Below are 25,000 nucleotides of genomic sequence, written 5' to 3'. Positions count from 1 at the left end.
AACGATCATTAAACTAATCCAAGATGGCTGCACATTGAGCAACATCATTCACAGAAACTGAGAAAAAAGGCCTTTGAAACAGGCAGTTTGGATAAAATTCAGTCAATGACTAGTTACTACACTGTTTGGATGACATCAAAGAAGAAATTTGGTGAAAATGAAATAAAATCAGAAAGAAAAGGTGAAGAGAAAATTCTGGCTGGGAAGAATACTGCAACTGTTCAGTAAAAACAGGTTCAAGTTTTAGCTTTGGTACAGGAGATGGCATCCATTAATTTAGAGGAAAAAAATCAATTGTACTCTGAGGTGTATAAAATAAAAGTAATATTGAAGAAATATATCAACTCAAACAGCAAAAGGTTGGAAAATAGAAGCTTTACCTAGCTATTCAGATGAACTGATAAAAACTACAAAAATTAGATGTTGAAATGAAGAAAAGGTTCATAGGTTCATAGGTTGATACTAGGCTATCTGCCCTAGGGCATTTATAAGCCTAGCCAGAGTGTGTTTGGCTTTTGCCACCCTTTTAGATTAGTTGACTGTGCCTCTGAATAGTAGATCACAGAAGATAGCCCTTTTGAGGTTAGTTTACTGTGCCTCTGTCTAGTAGGGACACAGAACAGATCCCAGGGGTAAACCTACGATCTCCCATCCACTCAATAAGATTTCTCTTGAAGAGGGTCATTGAGGGACTCTGCCTAACATGGATTGGGATTTTGTTCCAGACTGAGGGGAGCCTCTGGGATATGAATCTGTCCCTCCAGCATGTCCTATTTATTTCTGTGCTGAGGTTTAAGTCCCTGGAGCGTGTAGCTCTAAGGGATTTGGATTTCCTGAGGTGGAGCATGTCCATTAATTCTGGGTTGGACATGGCTTTATACATCAGGCACAGATCACCTCTGAGTAGGCGGTAAGCAACTGAGTAGAGCTGGAGTTTCTTTAGCCTAACTGCATAGGGCATCTGTTTGAGTCCCTTGATCCTCTTGGTGAGGTACTTTTGGGGTCTTTCCAATTGCTGCAGGTGTCAGGTAATGTACATCCCAAATGGGGCATTGTATTCAATTATGGGCCTGATGAGTGATGAGTAGAGGGGCACAATGACCTCTCTTGATCTAGATGTGAACCCTTTCGTGATAAGGTGGGCTATATAGAAGGTCTTTCTAACCACTTTGGCAACGTGATTGTCAAAGGAGAGATTGCTATCTACTTGGGTCCCCAAATCCCTAATTACTTCTTCCGTACTTAATGGATTACCACCTATGTGGTAATATGTGGGCAATTTGTTTTTCTCAAAGGGGATGACTATGCACTTTTTGGCATTTAGCTTTAGGCCATGGCTCTGGCACCAGTTATCCGTCTCTGTGAGACCCTTTTGGAGGATGCTTGTGTCAGTCGGTGAGTCGATTATGGCACCCAGTTTGCAGTCATCTGCGAACTTGGTCAGCCATAGTCCTCCCATGTTAGCCTGTACCTCAGAGAAATATATACTGAACAAGAGAGGTCCCAGGACTGAGCCTTGTGGGATGCCACTTGTAACTGGTTTAGAGTCTGACATGGCACCTGCAATTCTGACCATGTGGGTTCTATCCCTGAGCCAGTTTGCAACCCATCTTGTGACATAGGGGTTGATATTTAAGCTGGTGAGCTTATTTATGATGCCCGAGTGGGGTATTGTGTCGAAGGCTTTTATGAGGTCCAGGTGGGCTGTGTGAACTACCTTCCCTTCATCTATGGCCTTGTTGACTGTTTCAAAGAAGTCGACCAGGTTCAAGAGGCAAGATCTGCCCTTAACAAAGCCAAATTGGGTGAGATCCAGTGTTTGGAGGTTCCTAATGTCTTTGTTTATGAGTTTGATGATGATACGCTCCATAGCTTTGCAGACCAGGCTAGTCAGGCTTATAGGGCGATAGTTTCCGGGGTCCGTTGAGTCACCACCTTTGTGGAGTGGGACCACTGTTGCTGTACGCCATTCCTTGGGTACATATCCTGTAGTAAGGCTGAGGCTGAAACGTGACTTTATGTGAGGGTTCAGTTCTTCTCTGAGTTCGTGTAAGACGCAGCCCAGGACACCGTCCGGTCCCATTGATGCTGTGTTTTTTGCTTTGGAGAGGGCAGCTCTCACCTGTGCATCTGTGATGTCAGGGAGGCTACACTCTGTTGGGATAGACATTTGCTCTTTTGTGGGGGGAAGGGGGGGAGAAGTTTGCACTGAACCTGTCTGCCAGATGTTGGCAATGTCTGTGGGTTCAGTGTATTTTTTGTCATTTTGAACTAACTCAGAGCATATCTGGGAGTTGCCACCCAGGTTCCTGACATAACTAAAGAAGGCCTTGTGATTATCTTTAGCATCTTGTGCAATTTTTCTTTCAAAGCTGGCCTTAGATGATTTTATGAGGGATCGTAGTTTCTTGCTAGTACTGATCAGAAATGCCTTCCCTTTTTGGGATTTTGCTCTATCATGTAGTAGCTTCCTCCTTCTGTTGTATAGCTTATTTATGGCTGGGGTCCACCAGACAGGTCTCCTGCCTTTGGAGGAATGAGTCTTGGTTTTATTTGGGATAGCACGATCCATGCATTCCTGTAGATGTCCATAGAATGCGTTTGTAAAGGATTCTGCAGTTTGGGCTGTATTTTCCACTGGCCCAGGGACTTTGCAGGATTCCACCTCGGTTTTGAGAAGTGTGAAGTTTGCTTTTGAAAAGTTCTTCACCATGGTTTCCTTGTCTGAGCAAGAGACTTCTTGAGAAGACCTGTTTCAAAAACTGTAGCATTAGAGGACAGAATGCACAGAGAAAACCTGTAGTTTTCTGCTGTAACAGGTAAACTGGAGTGAACAAATTTATTAATTTTGCTATCAATGAAATATCACTACAGCGTGAAAACAAAACCAATACTAAAATCACACACTGTTGGAAAAGCCACAGAAAAATATCACTTAGAAGTCCCTTATTGTATAGTTCACTTTAAAATCATTTATTCAGAAGTGGTTAACCACTTTTGTTCATGTTAATGGTGAACTTTATAAGAACAATTCAAATTACACTCCATCTCATTTTATATCATTAAAAGAATAGCGCAGTTTGTAATTATTCTATCACAACTGACCAAACCATAATTGCTTACTAATGTATATTATTATTAAAACATAACTACATAAATAAGCCTGCATAAATATTATTATATAGCATTTCTTATTTAAATAATACAACATTAAAAATCTATTTAAAAATCAGGAAATTCATTTAAAGGGACCAAGCATGCATCATACCAATTACCTAGCTTATCCTGCTTTCAATACCAGTATACAGTTAATGGAAACATTTTCATTAATACCTGGACTCTTTGTTGCATTTAATTTCAATTGCCATAACAATTCCCTCTTCTCAAGATAAGTTTCCCAATTCCCTCTCCAAACAAAGTTTGAGGTACTTTCTCTAAGATAAAAAACAAAAACATTTTGAAATTCTCACAACTTAAAGTGTGTTTATATTGCACATATATTCTCATTTTAAATAGCTTTTTTAACTATAAGCAAAACAATGTTTGTTCTTATTATTTGCATAAAACATTTCATCGTGTAAATTGCATATTATATTGTAAATCACTTTTGTATAGTGTGCAGTCAGTGGTATTTTAAATGATGGGGAGTCTTTTCAGTGGCTGCTATAAATGTAACATTTTAAAGTAAACAAATTTGTTTTCTTAGTTATGAGATATATAGGCCTTGCACTGTAACAAGATAAGGAGGAATGGACAAATGCAAATTTAAGTTAATTTAATGTGATCTTGGGCTGCTGGGGTGGAGGTTGGATGTAATAGTGTACTGGTTACATTATATACAGAATTAAGATAATTTCCCTTGTTTTTTATAAGGGTTGATGCCTGACTTGGTGTCCTTGGCTTAAGTTATCAACATTTTGTAAGCATATAAGCTTGGAAAATAAGACCAAATTATGAAAGGCAAGAAAAGTGCTAACTGTCTTAACTCTGCAAAATTATTAGCTTGTTTTTTCTCTTTTAGCAAAGTCTCTCAGTGGAAGAAAACTGCAGCTGAAGGAAGTTGACCAGGAGAAGTTTCTACATTGTGTCCTGAATGAAATGTACGAACATTCCTTCAAGCATCTGCTATTTTATGTTTCTCATTGCTGACAACTTTTACTTGTAGACCAGTTTCCAGCATGTGCAAGCAATTCGTCTTGAGAGTTTTGGACACTCATTGCTGAGAGAAATGCAAACTTTAGGGGTACTGTGCCAAGTAGTTCAGGGAAAACTCAGAAACTGTGGTAATTAAATATGAAATAGCAGTCTTTCCAGCAGCCATAATGTTTCAATGCATTTAATAGACCAAAAACATTTTTAGTTTTATTTAAAGGTAGCCAATGCATTTTTTTCTGAAGGTTAAAAGTTAATGGTATCTAAAAGCATGCAAGCTGTTCTTTACATCTGGGAGAGGAATAGAGATAAGAAAAGTACAGACAGCAATCAGTGTAAGTGGAGAAACAGGCTATAAAATTCTCTTTGATGAAAATTCACATAGATTTGTGTGTTTGTTCTAAGTTAATAGAAAATGTGGGAGTTCTAAAATGTATTTAGTTTTTTGTTTGGGTGGTGTAATTAAAGCAAAAAGTCTTAAAAAATGTGACACAGATTCAAACTGAGATGGCAAGAAACAATTGTATAAAAATTAGCCTGTCAAACAGTGTGTGAATGTAAGGCAAAAGATGAGGAACTGACATGTATAAGAGGTGGGAACAATACCTTTCTACTGTAATAGTTACTCTGACCGTATTATCTTGGGATGTAAAATGCCTTACAGTATTGAATTATATTAAGAAATGTAGGATGAAAATAGCAATGTTGCAGGAGCCACACTGGGATATACATGAGCATGTCAATTTGAAAAATAAAGGATTTCAGGGTGGATATTCAGCAGAACATCAGAGACAGCAATAAGACTACTTCTTGATAGAGGAATTCAAATAGGCATAGAAGAGAAGAAAGACAATAATGGTAGATTTTGGTAGTAAGGTGCTATTGGCAAAGGAGGAGGATTAGAATCACTAATCATATCCTGTTTATGTTCTCTCATTGTACTCTGCAATTGGATCTGCTTATAAAATGTTTTTACCTATGCCTGACAATAAGTGTATTTGTAAAATCTTATGATTTAATTGCTATGTAATTGTTGTAATTGCTTTGGAGCTTTTCTCCCCAGGCCTCCACTGAAAATGGACATATATCCAGTCGGACTATCCCGGTCAACAAATGTAAAATAAAATAAATAAAAAAATATGCTGGTGTTTATTTATATTCCACCAAAAACTACTAGAATAAAACTTAAGAATCTGTTGGGAGAAATAATCAGCTTTCAGGAGGGAATGTTATGTATAGGTGAGGACTGGAACTTGATTTGCAATAGCGAGGGTATATCAGAGAGATCTATAAGGGAAATACAAGAAAGGATGGTAGATTCTTGAATAAATTTTCAAAAAATATTTGGTACAGAAGAAATGAATTCAGTAGTAGGAACTTGTTCAGAATTTACACATAATTCCTCAGGGTAAAATAACTGTGCTAGAATTGATAGAAAATATATTTAAGAAGAGCATATTAATTTATTTGAAAGCTTTACCACACATCCAATAACTAGTTCTGATCATGCACTGACAAAAAACTACGATAAAAATGCATGATAATGAAGGATAAATGAAACACTAGCATTTTCCAACTTACCTGTCTAAAAGAAAGGCATATATGGAATGGATAGAATAAATTATTCAAGAGTTACTAAGGAAGATAGAAGTTTCTTCAGAAGGGCTAGCTAGTGAGTAAGATAAAATGAAAATGAAGTTTAAAATACAGAATAGAAATAAAAGGGACTTAGATATGGTTAAGAAGTGATATGAATTATTTAGAGGGAATGACAAAGGTTAAAGTATTATAGAATAAGGGGTAGCTCACAGAATAAGCGGCGTAACTGCAGCATGATAAAGGGAAGATAATGGTGTATATGGATAATAGGGTCTATATTTAATCAGCGAACACTTAAAAAAGTGAACACTGATTTATCAACCCCATGTAAGTGAAAGCTTACAATCCCGAACACTTAGAACAACAATTTTTTTTCCCAGGGAAAAAAATTGTGTTAAAAAAAAAAACAAAAACTTTAAAACATTACATAAAGTGGGGGGCTTTGCCCCCCCAACCCCCAATGTGTTGGGGGGATGGGCCCCCACACTCCCCTACTTAAATATACCAACTCTGAGATCACACTACAGTGACAAAAATGGCAAAATAATGAAGGCAGCCAAGCGATTTATTTCCCAGGGAAAGATTTGCTTCTATGCCGTTTCGGTATTTTGCTGTTTCATGCTTTCAAATTCGATCAAGATGGAATCGATAGAATGCATTTTCGATCATATACTAGGGAAAAGGATAATATACATGAGTTTAGAAAGATTGCTGTTAAGCAGCTATTTCTTTATAACAACTCAAGAACAAGAAACTTTTAGCACTACAACTTAGGCAACAGAAAATAGAAAGGGTTGTCACCAAACTTATGAAGCCTCTGACAAGAAAAATAGTCTGTGATCCGATTGTAGTACTAGAAATATTTTAGAAATTTTATGAAAATTTCTATGAAACAGAGGAATGTGAAAACCAAGAAAAAGTACAAATGAAAATATTTATATAAGACTTAATTATTCCAAGGTTATAGGAAAATAAGGCTCAGTTAAGATAGGAGGAGATTTGATAAAATGGTAGTGTAAAATCAGTCTACAGGGAAGCCTCCAGGAACAGATGGTATTCCTATGGAAGTTTGGACATTAGGAGGGAAGAAAGTGATAAAGGTCTAGAAGGATTTGTTTAATAATATTTTAAAAGTAGGAGAAACACCAGCATCTTGGAAGACAGCTTTATGGTTGCATTATGTAAAGAGATTAAAGACTCATCAGAGCCAGCTTCATATAGACCCATTTCAATTTTAAGTCATGATTATAAAGGCCAAAGCACTGCATTGATAGCATGAAAAGATCCCAGGCTGCCTCCTAAATAGACTGAAACATTACCTGTTGGGACCACTGTAGTCACTACTTAACCTTAGTCCCCAGACAGGCTTTGTACCCTGTACATGTGGAACTGTTACGGCCATCCCTCTGCAAAAGGACAGACCATCAACACATGCCAGGAACTGCAGATCCTTTTGTCTTTATTTATTTATTTACATTTGTTAACCGGGTTAATCTGACTGAGCTTTTGGCTCATTTTCAGCTGAGACCCGGGGAGAAATGCTCCTCAGGGAAAAGAATTTTAAAAGAATAATTTACAATTAACAAAAGAATATGAGAATTGTTACAATATCATTTTAAATGCTTAGTACAAAATAAATTTATAGTCTGGAATAGATTATGAAACCAGTTACATATCATTTGATATGAATAGTACCTAGTTGTTTTTGGGTTTCTGAAAAAAAGTATACGAATAGTTAGATGAAGAGGGTCGATATTAAATTCTCGAAAGCTGACAATGTTGAATCTGACATTGTCGACACGAGAATAGCGAAACTGCAGAACATCGATGAGGTAAATGGAAATCTCCGTAAGGGGAGATTTCCATTTACTTCAATGTAGTATGGTCTCAGAGTTGGTATATTTAAGTAGTGGGGGGGGGGTGCAGGGGGGCTTGCACCCGTGCCTAAACCATTTATTTTTTGTTTTTGTTTTTATTTTCTTTTTCGGAACATTCAATGTTTTAACAGTTTGATCACTAAGGGTCGACCTTTAGTGATTTGAGCTGTTAAATATTCGATGTTCTAATATAGACCCAGATGAAGATATAAGGGAAGTAAAGTAGAGGTGACCTTTTAGACAGACTTGATAAGGTTAGTTATTTTGGAGCAGATTGAGTCAAGATTGGTTAGAGAGGGAGGAAAGGAAGTAGTAGGAGGGTACTAAATAGCAAATGTAAAGAAGGAAGGAAGAGATAGGAGTACAAGGTCAGAGATACATTTAGAGTGAGGGGAGAAATTGGTTGAAGGATAGTGGTTTCAGGGTGGATGACTGCAGTGGTAAGACCATTTTTTATGAGGTATTTTCTTATGGCTAATTTGAAACTCTTGCTATGGTGAAGGGACTTTATTTCTAAGGGGAGTTGGTTCCAGGATGTAGTTGGATTCTAGTTATAGAGAAGACATCCAATTTTTGGGTTTGGGTTTGTAGATGTGTAATAGTTCTTGGTCTGAGCTGTGTAGAGTCCTAGCAGGAGGAATATTTAGATATGATGGAAGAGAGGCTGTGGCAGAAGGAGGGTAAACAGAAGATGGAGTGAATGATTTGTAGTTGATATAGTTGGAGCAGGTGAGGGAATTCAAGCCAGTCTAGTTGCTTAAGTGCTAAGCAGTGGTGAGACTTGTAGGTTTGGCCACCTTGTAGGAAGTTTCAAGTTTAGAAATGAGTGTGGAGTTAAGGTTTGTGAATATGTGATAGCTGTATAGGAGTGTTGGAAGTAGTAAAGCATGAGAGAGAGTTTTTTGGGCTGTATTGGTTAAGTATTTCTTGTTGTATAAAAGTTTCTGATGAGTTTTTTTGATGGAGTTTGTAATATGTAGATAAAACTTAAGCTGATCATCTATTGTGACACCTAGAAATTTAGTACTAGGTTCAAACGAGATGATGGTGTTGTTGCTAGATAAAATGGTAAATGTACTTTTGAGATTGGTGAGGTTTTTGGGGAGGAAGAGTAGGAACTTAGTTTTCTTAGGATTAAGAATTAGTTTAACACTAAGCCATGTCTCAGTCGCGTGGAAAGATGCCTGGGTAGTAGAGTGGAGGTCAGTTGGGTTGTCAGCAATGGTTATAACAGTAGAGTCATCAGCATATTGCACAAGTGATGATTGGGGACAAGAAGTGTAGAGTAAGTTGGTAAAAATATTAAAGAGCAGTGGTCTGAGGATGGACCCCTGGGGGACACCCATTTGTACAGTGAGAGGGGGGATAGTGCAGAGAGCCATTTGACTGATTGCTGGCAGGTAGAGAGCTGGAGAACCAGGAGATAGTAGGGGGAGTTAGTGAGTTTGTCAAGGAGGAGAGGGTGAGAGACATTGTCAAAGGCTTTAGAAAGATTAAGGAATAGGCATGAGACAAGTTTATTGTTATCACGAGCAAGAGAAACTGTGTTGAAGAAGGATATTAGTGCAGTAGTTGTACTGTGATTGGGACAGAATCCATGCTGACTGGGTTTTAGAAGGTTTTCCTGGTGAAGGTAATGCATCACCTGCTTGTGAATGCATTTCTCTAGGATTTTGGAGAGAGGAGAGAGCATGGCAATTGGTCTGAAGTTTGATATGTCTGAGGAGTTCCCACCTTTGTGAATGGGTAATGTAAAGAAGTTTTTCCATATAGTGGGGACATAGGATTCAGAAATAGATCGGTTGATCAAGATAGATACAGGATAGGCCAGAGATTCAGAGGCAATCTGTAGGAAATAGAAGGGTAGGTTGTCAGCTGAGGGGGAGCAGGGTTTAAGTTTAGAGAGTAAAGATTCAAATATAGTTAGTCGATACTGCTTTATGAGAGAAAGAGTTAGAAGGGTTGGGAAGAGGTATTGAGTTTGTGAGGGCATTAGCATTGTTGCTGGGGGGAAGAAAATTGATTAAAGTAGTTATCGAGTTTATAAAATGATTGCTAAATGTAATGGCTGTGTCTTCAGGGGTTATATTAGGGCATGGGTTTGGAGGGGAAGGGTTCCCTGGATGTTGAATACGATTGATAGAGCTCCAGAATTTTTTTGGGTCTGATTTTAGAGTAGAGGGGGGATTTGCATAGGAGTTAATTTTGTCTTTATGAATGATTTTTTAAATTTTATTTCTAAGTTCTTTATATTTCTGAAGGAGAGAAAGGGTCCTGGTTTTAGTCCACATTTTCCATATCATGTCCCGTTTTTTCATGAGGGTTCGGGTAGATTTAGTAAGCCAAGGAGCAGTGTTGGATTTGATTCTAATTGTGCAGAGAGGAGCGAGGGAGTTAAGAATGTTTAGGAAGGTAGAGTTGAAAGAGTGGACAGCTTCATCTAAGGGGAGAGTGGTGAGGTGAGACCAGTTAATTTGACAGAGTTGGTCAATGAAGGAGTCAGGACAGAAGTGTGAATGTTTGCGGGTGGTAATACATTTGTAGGGTTTGGTAAAGTCAGGAGTATGTCCAGGTGGTTTTAATCATGTTTCTCTTAGGGTAACTATGTCAGGCGTATAGTTAGCTAACCATGCATGGAATTCTTGAACTTTATTAACAAAACTCCTGAGGTTGATAGAGCAGAATGTTACTTCCTTTTGTGAGTAGCAGGGGTTGGTGGGTTTAGGTACTAGAGGGTTACTGTTCAAGGAAGTGTCTGTAGGACCAGGGTTAGGATGAATGTCGCCTGATAGGAGTAGAGGTTTGTAGTGGAGTTTTAGTTTGAATAGGTAGATTTTAGTTTTTTGTTTTAAAGGCGTGGGGGAGATATTTTTATTTTGGGAATGGGAGTGGTAGGGGGAAGGATGGAGGGACAGATTTGTAGATGGGGTTGTGGTTTAATACTAGAGTTTAGAGAGTTGTTTGAGTGGCAAATTTATATTGGCAAATTTTGCTAGAATCTTACAGATTTCCTGGGATTAATGATTCTGTGTCCATTATTCCATATTTAAAACTTAAATCAGATAGAATTTAAAAGTATTTTATATATTCATATTTTTTATATCTAGATTTGTAATGCAACATTGTTGTTGTTTTTGTTTTTAATATTTACATATGTACAGTTTTACACATTGTGTTTACAGTGGGTTTTAAAATCAGTTCAGGTAATAGTGTAAATGAGCAGGATTTCATGACTATTTATTTTGTGCCTTTAAATGTGGAGTCAATTATTTAATTGGAGCAAAGTGTTTAATTTACCTAGTATTTAAGCTGTTGTAATTTGTGTGTCCTTGTCTGATGAAGTCATATTCTTGACGAAAACGTTTGGATACTGTGTGGCGTTAATAAATTTGCAGTTGTGGTATCGAGCATTGAGCCTTTATTGTAAGCTGTTTTGGAACTTTTCCACTAATTTTCTTGTGGAGTTTGCCCTGGACAATCTTCTTTTGTGACTGGTTTGGTTTTCGTCTTTTCCGTTGTTGTTGGTGTAACTTGAAAATACAGCCTGGGTCCAGTACCTATGTCACTAATGGACAGAGGCAGCCTATAAATTTTGCTTTGCTTGTATATACACCTTAAACTCATGTCTAAACTTGCAGGATACAATTGGGATTCTTATCTAGGCATACACAGGCCCCAGTGTACACCTATAAAACTATGAACCTGTTTATGTCTATGTGAGCTAACAGAATGGCAAAGGTGTTGCAAACATTTATATATATGGATCAGTGTTTAATTTGTGGATAGGAGGCAAAAATTTGACAACATTAATAAAACAATGATGATCCAAAGTGAGCAGAATATAAGAAAGTACTGCTGTTGCTGTTGGGTATTGAGGCAAACAAAGCATTTAATAGAGTAATATGGGATTTTATGAGTAGGGCAATGGAAATATTTGGTTCCCCTGATATAATAATAGGGTTAATTAGCAGGCTATATGAAGAATCAGAGGCAAGAATTACGGTGGAAGAGTTTGTCTTCTATAACATGTATTTGACCAGAGGAAAGATGCAGGGGTGTCCTTTTCTTCCTTTGTTATTTGTTTTATATTTAGAGCCATTAACAAAGAACATAATGGACTCAGAAACTCAAGGGCTTAATCAGTGTGGTAATCAAGAAAAGGTGGCTTTATTTGCAAATGATATTGTTTTGTACTTGGTAAATCCTGTAAGGGACATTCCAGTTTTCTGGAAAATTTTGAGACAGTTTCAAATCTTTTTGGAACAAAAAATTAATAAAGACAAAAGAAAGACCATAGTGGTACTTGCCTAGTATGCATATTTTAGAGCTGCACAGTTAAGACTCATGTAAATAAGACAAGCAGAAGGTTACAAATTAAAGTGGAAATGGGTGATGGTAAAGCAAGGGGGTTCAAGAAATAAGGAGAAAGCAGGATTTGGATGCAGGCCCTTAAGGAAAATAATAACAACCATACAGAATATTATATTATATTCATAAGGTTACACAAATTATTCTAAGGACTAAGTTCATACAAGAATCCCAGGCAGAATCCAGTATCTGTCTGCCTGGGATGACATGATCAACAGACCACTCTGCTTTGCCAGAGATGGCTTGCACCTGTTGCCCTTGGGATTCCGGATACTGGCAAAGACTCTTGCCACCCCTATAGTGCCTTTTTTAGGCAAGGTTCAAATGATAAATTCACCACCGTAACAGGTACAAGCAAGCAAAATCTGAGGGTAATGCTACTCAAAGCTAGAAGTCTAAACCTCAAAATGCACTCACTCGAGGCACTCCTTAAAATGGAGAACATTGACATCTGTGCAGTGACAGAGACCTGGTTCAAAGCTCCAGAGAGCACCTCTGCATTACCAGGCTATAATTCATACCACACCTTTTGGCCACCAAACCCAGACCGAAACACTAAAGGTGGAGGCATGTCCATATTCATTAAAGATATCCACACCTTCAAGCTAATTAGTCAGCATAATGCATTCGAGATTGTTCAAGTTCAACTAACTCTGGGCAAAACCGCAATCCAGATTGTAGCTTGCTACAGACCCCCCACCATGCCCCAGGATTCACACTCCTCTTTTCTTGATACACTGGAAAATATTAAGGTACAACCCAACACTCTAATAATGGGCGATTTGACCTATCCTACCATTAACTGGGAAAACTACTCATGTACCAACTCTTTTGCTCAACGTTTTCGGGAAATCATCATTTCCAACGCCTTGGATCAACTTATCCACACCCCCACCAGGGGCAGCAATATCCTAGACCTGGTCATCACCAACATGGGTGACCGGTGTTCCACACCAGAGGTCAGCTTCCCATTGGTCAGATCCGACCACAAGCTAATCACTCTATACATCCATAAACTGTGAGCTTTGGCCGGCTAAGACCTGCATGCAATCAACTGAACGCATACGTGAAGCTAAGTAAATTTTTATCTGCACTTTTATCAAATAATACATGATTTAAAGTAATTTGTTTGTGTTGCATTAAGCAATATCTAGCTGGAAGTTGTGACTCTGTTTTTCAGTAGGTCTTATGCAAGTGGTATTTTCAGTTAAGGCTTGTTAAAAAACCTGCATAGCCAGTGATAAGTGGGGGTAGTTTCCTTCATTGTTATTCAGTTTCTGTCTTATACAAGTGGTACAGTGAATTATTTTCTGTTTAAACTGTGAGCTTTGGCCGGCTAAGACCTGCATGTAATCAACTGAACGCATAAGTGAAGCTAAGTACATTTTTATCTGCACTTTTATCAAATAATACACGATTTAAAGTAATTTGTTTGTGTTGCATTGAGCAATATCTAGCTGGAAGTTGTGACTCTGTTTTTCAGTAGGTCTTATGCAAGTGGTATTTTCAGTTAAGGCTTGTTAAAAAACCTACATAGCCAGTGATAAGTGGGGGTAGTTTCCTTCATTGTTATTAAGTTTCTGTCTTATACAAGTGGTACAGTGAATTATTTTCTGTTTAAACTGTGAGCTTTGGCCGGCTAAGACCTGCATGCAATCAACTGAACGCATAAGTGAAGCTAAGTAAATTTTTATCTGCACTTTTAACAAATAATACACGATTTAAAGTAATTTGTTTGTGTTGCATTGAGCAATATCTAGCTGGAAGTTGTGCCTCTGTTTTTCAGTAGGTCTTATGCAAGTGGTATTTTCAGTTAAGGTTTGTTAAAAAACCTGCATAGCCAGTGATAAGTGGGGGTAGTTTCCTTCATTGTTATTCAGTTTCTGTCTTATACAAGTGGTACAGTGAATTATTTTCTGTTTAAACTGTGAGCTTTGGCCGGCTAAGACCTGCATGTAATCAACTGAATGCATAAGTGAAGCTCAGTACATTTTTATCTGCACTTTTATCAAATAATACACGATTTAAAGTAATGTGTTTGTGTTGCATTGAGCAATATCTAGCTGGAAGTTGTGACTCTGTTTTTCAGTAGGTCTTATGCAAGTGGTATTTTCAGTTAAGGCTTGTTAAAAAACCTGCATAGCCAGTGATAAGTGGGGGTAGTTTCCTTCATTGTTATTCAGTTTCTGTCTTATACAAGTGGTACAGTGAATTATTTTCTGTTTAAACTGTGAGCTTTGGCCGGCTAAGACCTGCATGTAATCAACTGAACGCATAAGTGAAGCTAAGTACATTTTTATCTGCACTTTTATCAAATAATACACAATTTAAAGTAATTTGTTTGTGTTGCATTGAGCAATATCTAGTTGGAAGTTGTGACTCTGTTTTTCAGTAGGTCTTATGCAAGTGGTATTTTCAGTTAAGGTTTGTTAAAAAACCTGCATAGCCAGTGATAAGTGGGGGTAGTTTCCTTCATTGTTATTCAGTTTCTGTCTTATACAAGTGGTACAGTGAATTATTTTCTGTTTAAACTGTGAGCTTTGGCCGGCTAAGACCTGCATGTAATCAACTGAATGCATAAGTGAAGCTAAGTACATTTTTATCTGCACTTTTATCAAATAATACACGATTTAAAGTAATTTGTTTGTGTTGCATTGAGCAATATCTAGCTGGAAGTTGTGACTCTGTTTTTCAGTAGGTCTTATGCAAGTGGTATTTTCAGTTAAGGCTTGTTAAAAAACCTGCATAGCCAGTGATAAGTGGGGGTAGTTTCCTTCATTGTTATTCAGTTTCTGTCTTATACAAGTGGTACAGTGAATTATTTTCTGTTTAAACTGTGAGCTTTGGCCGGCTAAGACCTGCATGCAATCAACTGAATGCATAAGTGAAGCTAAGTAAATTTTTATCTGCACTTTTATCAAATAATACACGATTTAAAGTAATTTGTCTGTGTTGCATTGAGCAATATCTAGCTGGAAGTTGTGCCTCTGTTTTTCAGTAGGTCTTATGCAAGTGGTATTTTCAGTTAAGGCTTGTTAAAAAACCTGCATAGCCAGTGATAAGTGGGGGTAGTTTCTTTCATTGTTATTCAGTTTCTGTCTTATACAAGTGGTACAGTGAATTATTTTCTGTTTAAACTGTGAGCTTTGGCCGGCTAAGACCTGCATGTAATCAACTGAACGCATAAGTGAAGCTAAGTACATTTTTATCTGCACTTTTATCAAATAATACACGATTTAAAGTAATTTGTTTGTGTTGCATTGAGCAATATCTAGCTGGAAGTTGTGACTCTGTTTTACAGTAGGTCTTATGCAAGTGGTATTTTCAGTTAAGGCTTGTTAAAAAACCTGCATAGCCAGTGATAAGTGGGGGTAGTTTCCTTCATTGTTATTCAGTTTCTGTCTTATACAAGTGATACAGTGAATTATTTTCTGTTTAAACTGTGAGCTTTGGCCGGCTAAGACCTGCATGCAATCAACTGAACGCATAAGTGAAGCTAAGTAAATTTTTATCTGCACTTTTATCAAATAATACACGATTTAATGTAATTTGTTTGTGTTGCATTGAGCAATATCTAGCTGGAAGTTGTGCCTCTGTTTTTCAGTAGGTTCCCACCCACCCTCCCTGTTTTTGTCTTGGTGTTAATCTTGGTGGCTTTGAAACTGCCCACCCCTCTTGTAAATTTGCACTTGGATACTCCTCCTGGGCCCATCTCATTTGCTCACTCAAAAAAAAAAAAAGAAAAAGAAAAAAAAAATTTTTATCTGCTTTTACTGTATTTGTGATTCTTCCTACATTATTTTGCTTTTGCGTCATCTTAAAAGTACTCAATTGTATTTATTACTGCTTGGTGTAACTCATTCTAAGCCTTTTAGTTTAAGCACTTGGGCTTCAGACCAGTTGTTTTACATTAAGAAGGTTTGTGGTCTGCACTGTAGTGGCAGGACAGGTAGCTTACATTCTTCTAAGTTGGGAACTGCAGATTGAGGGCTCAGTGTTTGTTATTCTACAAGTGTATTAATTCTGGTTTAAGCACTTGGGCTTCAGGCCAGTTATTTTACATTAAGAGGGTTCGTGGATTGCACTCTTGTGGGGGGGGGAGGCTGGACTCTGCCCTTCTGAGCTGGGAATTTCTGGTTAAAGGCTTATAGTGCCTGCATATTTGAACTGCTTCTTACTGAAATTGGTACACCTTGTTTGATGTAGCATAGACCAGATCCAGGCCTGCTGAATCTAGCTTTGTTTGTATAACTTGAGCACTAATCCAGGCATTCTTTAAAGTATTCAATTGTATTTATTATTGCTTGGTAGTAACTTGACTAAAGTGTAGCTATCATTCTAAGTCTTTTGGATTAAGCACTTGGGCTTCAGACCAGTTGTTTTACATTAGGAAGGTTTGTGGCCTGCACTGTGGTGGCAGGACAGGTAGCTTACATCCTTCTAAGTTGGAAACTGCTGATTGAGGGCTCAGTGTCTGTTATTCTAAAAGTGTATTAGTTCTGGTTTAAGCACTTGGGCTTCAGGCCAGTTATTTTACATTAAGAAGGTTTGTGGTCTGCACTTTTGTGGGAGGAGAGGCTGGACTCTGCCCTTCTGAGCTGGGAATTTCTGGTTAAAGGCTTATAGTGCCTGCATATTTGAACTGTTTCTTACTGAAATTGGTACACCTTGTTTGCTGTAGCATAGACTAGATCCAGGCCTGCTGAATCTAGCTTTGTTTGTATGCTTGTTTGCTTGTTATTTCCCTGAAATGCTAATTCCACCTAAAACGTGGCTTTTCAGCGCTTCTGTGGATCCCTAGTGATATCTGCATTGCTTACTGTACTTATTTCCTTGTTTCACTTGAAAGAAAGTTACTGTTTGTCATTTTGCATTTAAGTTAGCTGTAACACATTGCATTTAAGTTACCTGGCACTTGCTCACTAAAGCAATTATATAAGTCAGCACTAAAAAATTAAAAGCACTACACCCTCACAGACTCCCCATGAGTACCTTGTTCCCCATTGGCCATTTTTTTCAATTATAAAGGAATTTCCAATACTATTCTAGCATGTCCAAAGGTCAGCTGTCAATCTCCTCTCCGGTCCAGCTGGTGAATCTGGGAATCTTGAGGCAATGTTACAACTGCCTCATGTACACAGACAACCCTCTCCTCCTCCCAACAAATTCCAACACATGTGAGAGATGCAACCATATAGCCAAACTGGAGGCTAGGCTCTCTCAACTCAGTACTGGCGTAACCAGTCAGGAGGAGAAGGAAATCACACTCACTACAATTCCAATCTCACATAGACCTACCACAACAGCAAACCAAACACATAAACACACAAAAACATACTTGGAGGCTCTAAATAAAAATCTGCCTAAGCAGCAGAGACCTCCAAAGCTGACACCCAAGCAACCGTTACCCCAAAACAAAATACGTGCAACACATAGCTCACAAAGCCAATGTGCCGAACAGTCACAGCCCTTAAGGCTAAACAACACACCTGATACAGTTGTAATAGGTGACTCTATCGTCAGGCACACTGACGTCCCGCTCACCAGGCTGAACAAGAAGAAGGTCACGGTGAGCTGCCTGTCGGGTGCTAGGATCCGCCACATAACACAAGCACTCAGGTCACTCCAAGGCAAGTACAAATATGACTCAGTCATTGTCCATACTGGTGTGAATGACCTGAGATGTACCTCCCTGGACTACATGAAAAGAGACATAGAAGAGGTCTCTGAGCATGTAGCCCAGGCCGGTATGACTCTGACCTTGAGTAGCATCTTACCCTCACCAAGAATGATGCCACAATATGAAGAAAAGATGATAATTTCAACAATTGGCTTAAGTATTGGTGTCATTCAAAGGGGAACCAATGCCTGCCAGCCTGGGATGACATGCTCGACAAGCCACGATGCTTCGCTAGGGACAGCTTGCACCTGTCACCCCTGGGCTTTCGGATATTGGCAAAGGCTCTTGCTACCTCCATAGTGCCTTTTTTACGCAAGGCTCAAAACACAAACCCACCTCCATAGGTATCACAAGGGATAAAAAACTAAGAGTAATGCTACTCAACGCCAGAAGTCTAAACCTCAAGATGCATGCACTCGAAACTCTCCTTAGCATGGAGAACATCGATATCTGTGCAGTAACAGAAACCTGGTTCAAGGCTCCCGAGAGCACCCCAGCACTACCAGGTTGTACCTCATACCATGCTTTTTGGCCCCAAAACTTGGACCGAACCAGAAAAGGAGGGGAAGTATCAATATTCATCAAAGATACCCAAATCTCCAGGTTGGTGGCACAGCACGAAGCATCAGAGACTATCCATGTGCAACTAACAGTGGGTAAAACTGCCTTCCAGTTTATAGCCTGCTACAGACCACCCTCCCAAACCCAGGAACCCCACTCGGCCTTCCTGAGCACACTGGAAAATATGAAGGTCTCTCCAAACACCATTGTATTGGGCGACTTCAACTACCCAAACATAGACTGGGAGCATTACTCTAGCTCCAACACCCTAGCTCAAAGGTTCCTAGAATTTATAAACTCAAATGCTATGGAACAACTTGTTACCACTCCCACAAGAGGGGAAAACATACTGGACCTGATCATCACCAACATGGGGACTCTATGCTCCAGACCAGAAGTGTATCCCTCACTGGTATGATTAGACCATAAACTAATCTCACTAGATATTCACATCCCGACCCCACCCCCCTACTCAGAAAATCACAGTGAAAAACTTCTCTAAAGCAAATTTCACACTCCTCAAAACCGAGGTGGAATCCTTCAAAGCCCCCGGGCCTGTGGAAAATATGGCCCAGACTGCAGAATCCTTTATAAACGCATTCTATGAACACCTTCAGGAATGCATGGATCATGCAATCCCAAATAAAACCAAGACTCAGTCCTCCAAAGGCAGACCTTTGTCTGGTGGACCCCAGCCATAAACAAACTATACAATAGAAGGAGGAAGCTACTACATGACAGAGCAAAATCCCAAAATGGGAAGGCATCTCTGATCAGTGTTAGCAAAAAACTACGGGCACTCATAAAATCGTCTAAGGCCAGCTTCTAGAGAAAAATTGCAGAGGACACTAAGGATAATCACAAAGCTTTCTTTAGTTATGTTAGGAACCTGGGTGGGAAATCCCAGATATGCTCAGAATTAGTCCAAAATGACAAAAAATACACCGAACCCACAGACATTGCCAACATCCTGGCTGACAGGTTCAGTGCAACCCCCCCCTCCCCACCAAAAGGGCAAATATCTATCCCAGCAGACTGCTACCCCCCTGACATCTCAGATGCTCAGGTAAGAGCCGCCCTCTCCAAAGCAAAAAACACAGCATCAATGGGACCAGATGGTGTCCCGGGCTGCGTCCTATATGGACTCCAAGAAGAGCTAAACCCAAACATAAAACTACTGTTCAATCTCAGCCTTACCATAGGATATGTACTCAAAGAGTGGTGTACAGCAACAGTGGTCCCTCTCCACAAAGGTGGTGCCTCAACGGATCCTGGAAACTATCGCCCCATAAGCCTGACTAGCTTGGTCTGCAAAGCTATGGAAAGGATCACCATGGACCTCATAAATAAAGATATTGGGGACCTACAGACACTGGATCCTACCCAGTTCGGCTTTGTTAAGGGCAAATCCTGCCTCTTAAACCTGGTCACCAAGGCCATTGACGAGGGGAAGGTGGTCCACACAGCCTACCTGGACCTCGCAAAAGCCTTCGATACAATACCCCACTCGGGCATTATAGATAAGCTCACCAGCTTAAATATAAACCCCTATGTCACTAGATGGGTTGCAAACTGGCTCAAGGACAGAACCCACATGGTTGGAATTGCTGGAGCCATGTCAGACTCCAAACCAGTTACAAGTGGCATCCCACAAGGCTCAGTCCTGGGACCTCTCTTGTTCGGTATATATTTCTCAGAGGTACAGGCCAACACGGAACGACTGTGGCTGACCAAGTTCGCAGATGACTGCAAACTGGGCGCCATAATCAACTCTCCAGCCAACACAAGCATCCTCCAAAAGGTCCTCATAGAAACAGACAACTGGTGCCACAGCTATGGCCTCAAGCTAAACACCAAAAAGTGTATAGTCATCCCCTTTGGCAAAAGCAAAGTGCCCACAAATTACCACATAGGTGATAATCCATTAAGTACGGAAGAAGTAATTAGGGACCTGGGGACCCAAGTTGATAGCAATCTCTCATTTGACAACCACGTGGCCAAAGTGGTTAGAAAAACATTTTATATAGCCCACCTAATCATGAAGGGATTCACATCTAGATCAGGGGAGGTCATCGTGCCTCTTTACTCATCCCTCATCAGGCCCATAATTGAGTACAATGCCCCTTTTGGGATGTACCTTACCAGACAACTGCAGCAACTGGAAAGACCCCAAAAGTACCTCACCAAGAGGATCAAAGGGCTCAAACAGATGCCATATGCTGCCCGGTTAAAGAAACTCCAGCTCTACTCAGTGGCATACCGCCTGCTCAGAGGCGATCTGTGCCTGACGTATAAAGCCATGTCCAACCCGGAATTAATGGACATGCTGCACCTCAGAAAAAACAAATCCCATCGAGCTATGCGCTCAAGAGACTTGAACCTCAGCACTGAAATAAACAGGATATGCTGGAGGGACAGATTCATAACCCAGAGGCTCCCTTCACTCTGGAATAAAATCCCAGTCCAGGTTAGGCAGAGTCACTCATTGACTCTCTTCAAGAGGAATCTTGATGAGTGGATGGGGGATCGTAGTTTTACCCCGGGTATCACTTCTGTGTCACTGTTAGACAGAGGCACAGTATACTAACCTCGAAAAAGGGCATAGCAAAATTAATTTAAAATGGGTGGCGAAAGCCAAACACTCTCTGGCTAGGCTTATAAATGCCCTAGGGCAGATAGCCTAGTATGAACCTATGAACCTATGAAGCTATGAACATCCCGCTCCCACCCCCCATTAGGAAAACAACCATAAAAAATTTCTCCAAAGTCAACTTCACGCTTCTTAAGACAGAAGTGGCAAACTTCACAACACCCATGCAGATAGACAATAGAGGTACGACTGCTGAATCCTACACAAATGCATTTTATAAGCACTTACACGAGTGCATGGATCGTGCTATCCCTAACAGAACCAAGATGCTATCCTCCAAAAAAAGGAAACCAATCTGGTGGTCTTCTGCCATAAACAAACTCTACAACAGAAGAAAGAAACTGTTGCAAAAAAATAGTAAAATCCCATGATTGGAAGAACTCCCTGGTCAGCCTCAGTAAGAAGTTGAGATCCCTCATAAAATCCTCCAAAGCTAGTTATGAAAACAAAATCGCCACTGATTCTAAAGACAACCACAAAGCATTCTATAGCTATGTCAAGAATCTCAATGACAACACTCAGATCTGCTCTGAGTTACAGCACAATGACACTAAATATAGTGAAACAACTGATATTGCCAACATCCTGGCAGATAGGTTCAGTGCTAACATTACCCCTCTCTCACCCCCTAAAGGGCCCATCTTTATACCGGAAGAATGCAAAGTTCTTGTAATCACGGCTGCACGGTAAAATCCTCACTCTCCAAAGCCAAGAAGACAGCATCCATGGGACCTGACAACATCCCAGGTTGCCTTCTACATGAACTACAGAATGAACTGGCACCCCACCTAAGTACCATGTTCAAACATAGCCTCACCTCAGGCTTTGTGCCCATTGAATGGTGAACCGTGAAGGTTATCCCACTCCACAAAGTGGGGCCACAACAGACCCCGGGAACTACCACCTCATTAGCCTGAAGAGCCTGGTCTGCAAGGCTATGGAACGTATCATCATGGAACTCATAAACAAAGACATTGGAGATCTCCAAACTCTGGACCCCACACGGTTCGAGTTGGTAAAAGGCAGATCATGTCTCCTAAACCTGATAGACTTCTTTGAAGTATTCACCAAAGCCATAGATGAGGGTAAGGTAGTTCACACAGCCTATCTAGATCTCGGCAAGGCATTCAACACCATCCCCCACTCTGGAATTATAGATAAACTCACTAAACTAGGTATAAATCCCTATGTCACAAGATGGGTTACCAACTGGCTTACTGACAGAACCCACACTGTGAAAGTAGCAGACTCCAAATCAGACTTCAGACCAATGACAAGTGGAGTACCACAGGGTTCAGTCCTGGGTCCTCTTCTGTTTGGTATCTACTTCTCTGAAGTACAGGCTAACACAGAAGGTCTTTGGCTAACTAAATTCACAGATGACTGCAAACTAGGAGCCATAATCGAAACTCCTAATGATGTGGACATCCTACAAAAGGGCCTCATTGAGACAGATGTCTGGTGTCAAAGCCAAGGTCTCAAGCTCAGTGCCAAAAAGTGCATTGTCATCTCCTTTGGTAAAAACTCTGTACCCATGAACTACCACATAGGCGGTAGTCTACTTAACACTGAAAGTGTGATAAGAGACCTTGGAACACAGGTGGACAGTAGTCTCTCCTCTGATAATCTCATCGCCATAGTGGACAGGAAATCCTTCTATGTGGCACACCTCATCACAAAAGGTTTCTCATCCAGAAAAAAAGAGGTCATTGTTCCCCTCTACTCATCACTCATTAGACCCATTATAGAGTAAAATGCCCCTTTTGTTATGTACCTCACAAGACATCTACAACAACTGGAAAGGCCACAAAAATACCTCACAAAGAGGATTGCTGGCCTCAAACAGATGGCTTACACAGACCGACTCAATAAACTCCAGCTTTACTCCATCGCATTAGGCCTACTCAGAGGCGATCTCTGTCTAACATACAAAGTTATGTCAAACCCAGAGCTGTTGGACATGCTCCACTTAAAGAAATCCCAATCCCTCCGAGCTACACACTCTAGGGACCTAAACCTTGTCACCACAATAAACAGGACATGCTGAAGGGATAGATTCCTGTCCCAGAGACTTCCCATACTCTGGAACAGACTACTTATCTATGTCAAACAGAGCTCCTCATTAGCACTCTTCAAGAAAAATCTTGACGATTGGATGGGTAATAGGAAATTCACCCCGGGGATCACTTCTGTGGTTCTGCTTGACAGGGGCACAGGAAAATAATTTTCTTGGGTGATGAAAGCCAGAGTACCTTTTTGGCTAGGCTTGTATAGGCCCTAGGGCCAATAGCCTAGTACCTCCCTATGAACCTATGAACATATGGAGAAAGGAGAGTTTGCCAATAGGGATGACTGCAAATAGAGGCACAGAAAATAGGCAAGAGGGCGGCTTGAATTTACTAGAGAAAACTGGCAAATGAACCAAGATATTGGGGGGGATAATTAGAGAGGAAAAAGTAATAGAGTTGGTTGAGACAAAGCAGACATTTGGACTGCAGGTTAAAAATTGCCTTCCATACTAGGGACTGATATTAGAGTACAGGCAAAGAGAAAGGGACAAGGGAGTCCTAAGAGAAAGGCCCGCTTTGGCAGAGTTTTTTTTTTTTTGAGTCTAGAACAGAAGCAGCTGTAAAAAAAAAGGAATAATTACTAAGGTATATAAAATATTGAATGATAAGTATAAGACTCAACTGAAGGTTAAAAAAGATTGGGAAGAGAGACCAAAAAAGCAATTTACAAAGGAATAATGGAAGGACATATGTATGCCTCCCAAGTATACAAAAAAAGCCCAAAGGGTTTAGGATTTTTGCTTGGAAAGCGTTTTATACCCAGAACAGACTTTCAACAATTCTTTCTCAGGCAGAAAATAAATGTTGTCAGTGTGTTGGATGTCAGAAAAATATGTATTAATGTGTGTATTAGTAATATGCTTAGTGCATTCAGAGCCTAAAAGAGTTAACACATTTATTTTATTTTATACTGCATAAATCTGTACAAACTGCAGTTGCTTTCTGACCATGTATTGTTAGCTAAAATCTTGCTTGTGCCTTGGAAATTTACTGAGAAGCAGGTGATTTCTGCTTGCATTAGGAAAATAATGAATACAACAATACTACTTGTATGAAACTTAGACAAGAAGTTCCGCTGTGCCATGAAAAAATACACAGCTGTAGAGGTTACAGGTAATTAGTACAAAGCCTGCTTGAAAATATGAACTGCAATCAGTATTTGCTTGCATCTGTGTTAGAAGAGTACCTTGAAATGTAACACTGCACAATAGATGCTTGTAAATGGATTAATAGTCACCAAGGCCAGGTTGTTTTTCTGAAAAGTTTCTCACAAATCTAGTCATGTCAGCAGAAAATCTAAAGTAACGTCTGCTGTAGAACAATGCTGAAAGTTGTGTTTGATTACGTCAGCTTAGAAGGCCAAGTCTTGTAAAACAGTATAAGAATGAACATACTTCCTGTTAGTAGTTAGACATATCCTTGTATTTGCATGCTTTTGTCTCCTTGCTGCAAGTAAATTAAAGTGCCTTAACTGAACCTTACGTGCATTGGTCTTTGAAGTTTTTTCCTTTGACAGATTGGTCCTTCGGACCGGAAACCTTCACTTCGCCTTGGATCAGACAGGCCAGGTGGCTTGAAACCGTACGGGGAAGAAACCACATCGGTTCTTCTGATTTGAAAAGTCCTCCGACTGAATTGTCGTACAAAAGAGGCCAGCCACTTTCTGATCTGCGACTGAAGGACGGGTTTACTCGAACCAAGTGATCAATCACGAAGGCTCAGGTAAGGTGAATCCACCTTTTCTTTCTGTTTTAGATCAGGGACTAGACTTGTATTTGTTCTGTTAGAGACTCTGTTTATAAGTCAGGGACAGAAAGATTACTGTCTTGTCATAGATCAGGGAAACAGAGTAGGTAGGCAGTCATTCTGAAGAGACTATAAAAACATCCGTGGTACCACGTTAAAAATAAGGTGTTACATAACAATTAAAAGGGTAGAGCAAAATAGGTAATAATTGTACAAAAAGGTCCCAAAATCTGCCGTTAACCGAAGAGGCAAAATACATGCAGTCACAGCGTGCTGATAATATTAAATATTACTCAAA

This window comes from Protopterus annectens, chromosome 2.part1 (assembly GCF_019279795.1).
Source record: "Protopterus annectens isolate FY-2018-M chromosome 2.part1, PAN1.0, whole genome shotgun sequence".
NCBI classification, from domain to species: Eukaryota; Metazoa; Chordata; order Ceratodontiformes; family Protopteridae; genus Protopterus; species Protopterus annectens.
Note: the sequence above shows the minus strand (reverse complement) of the source record.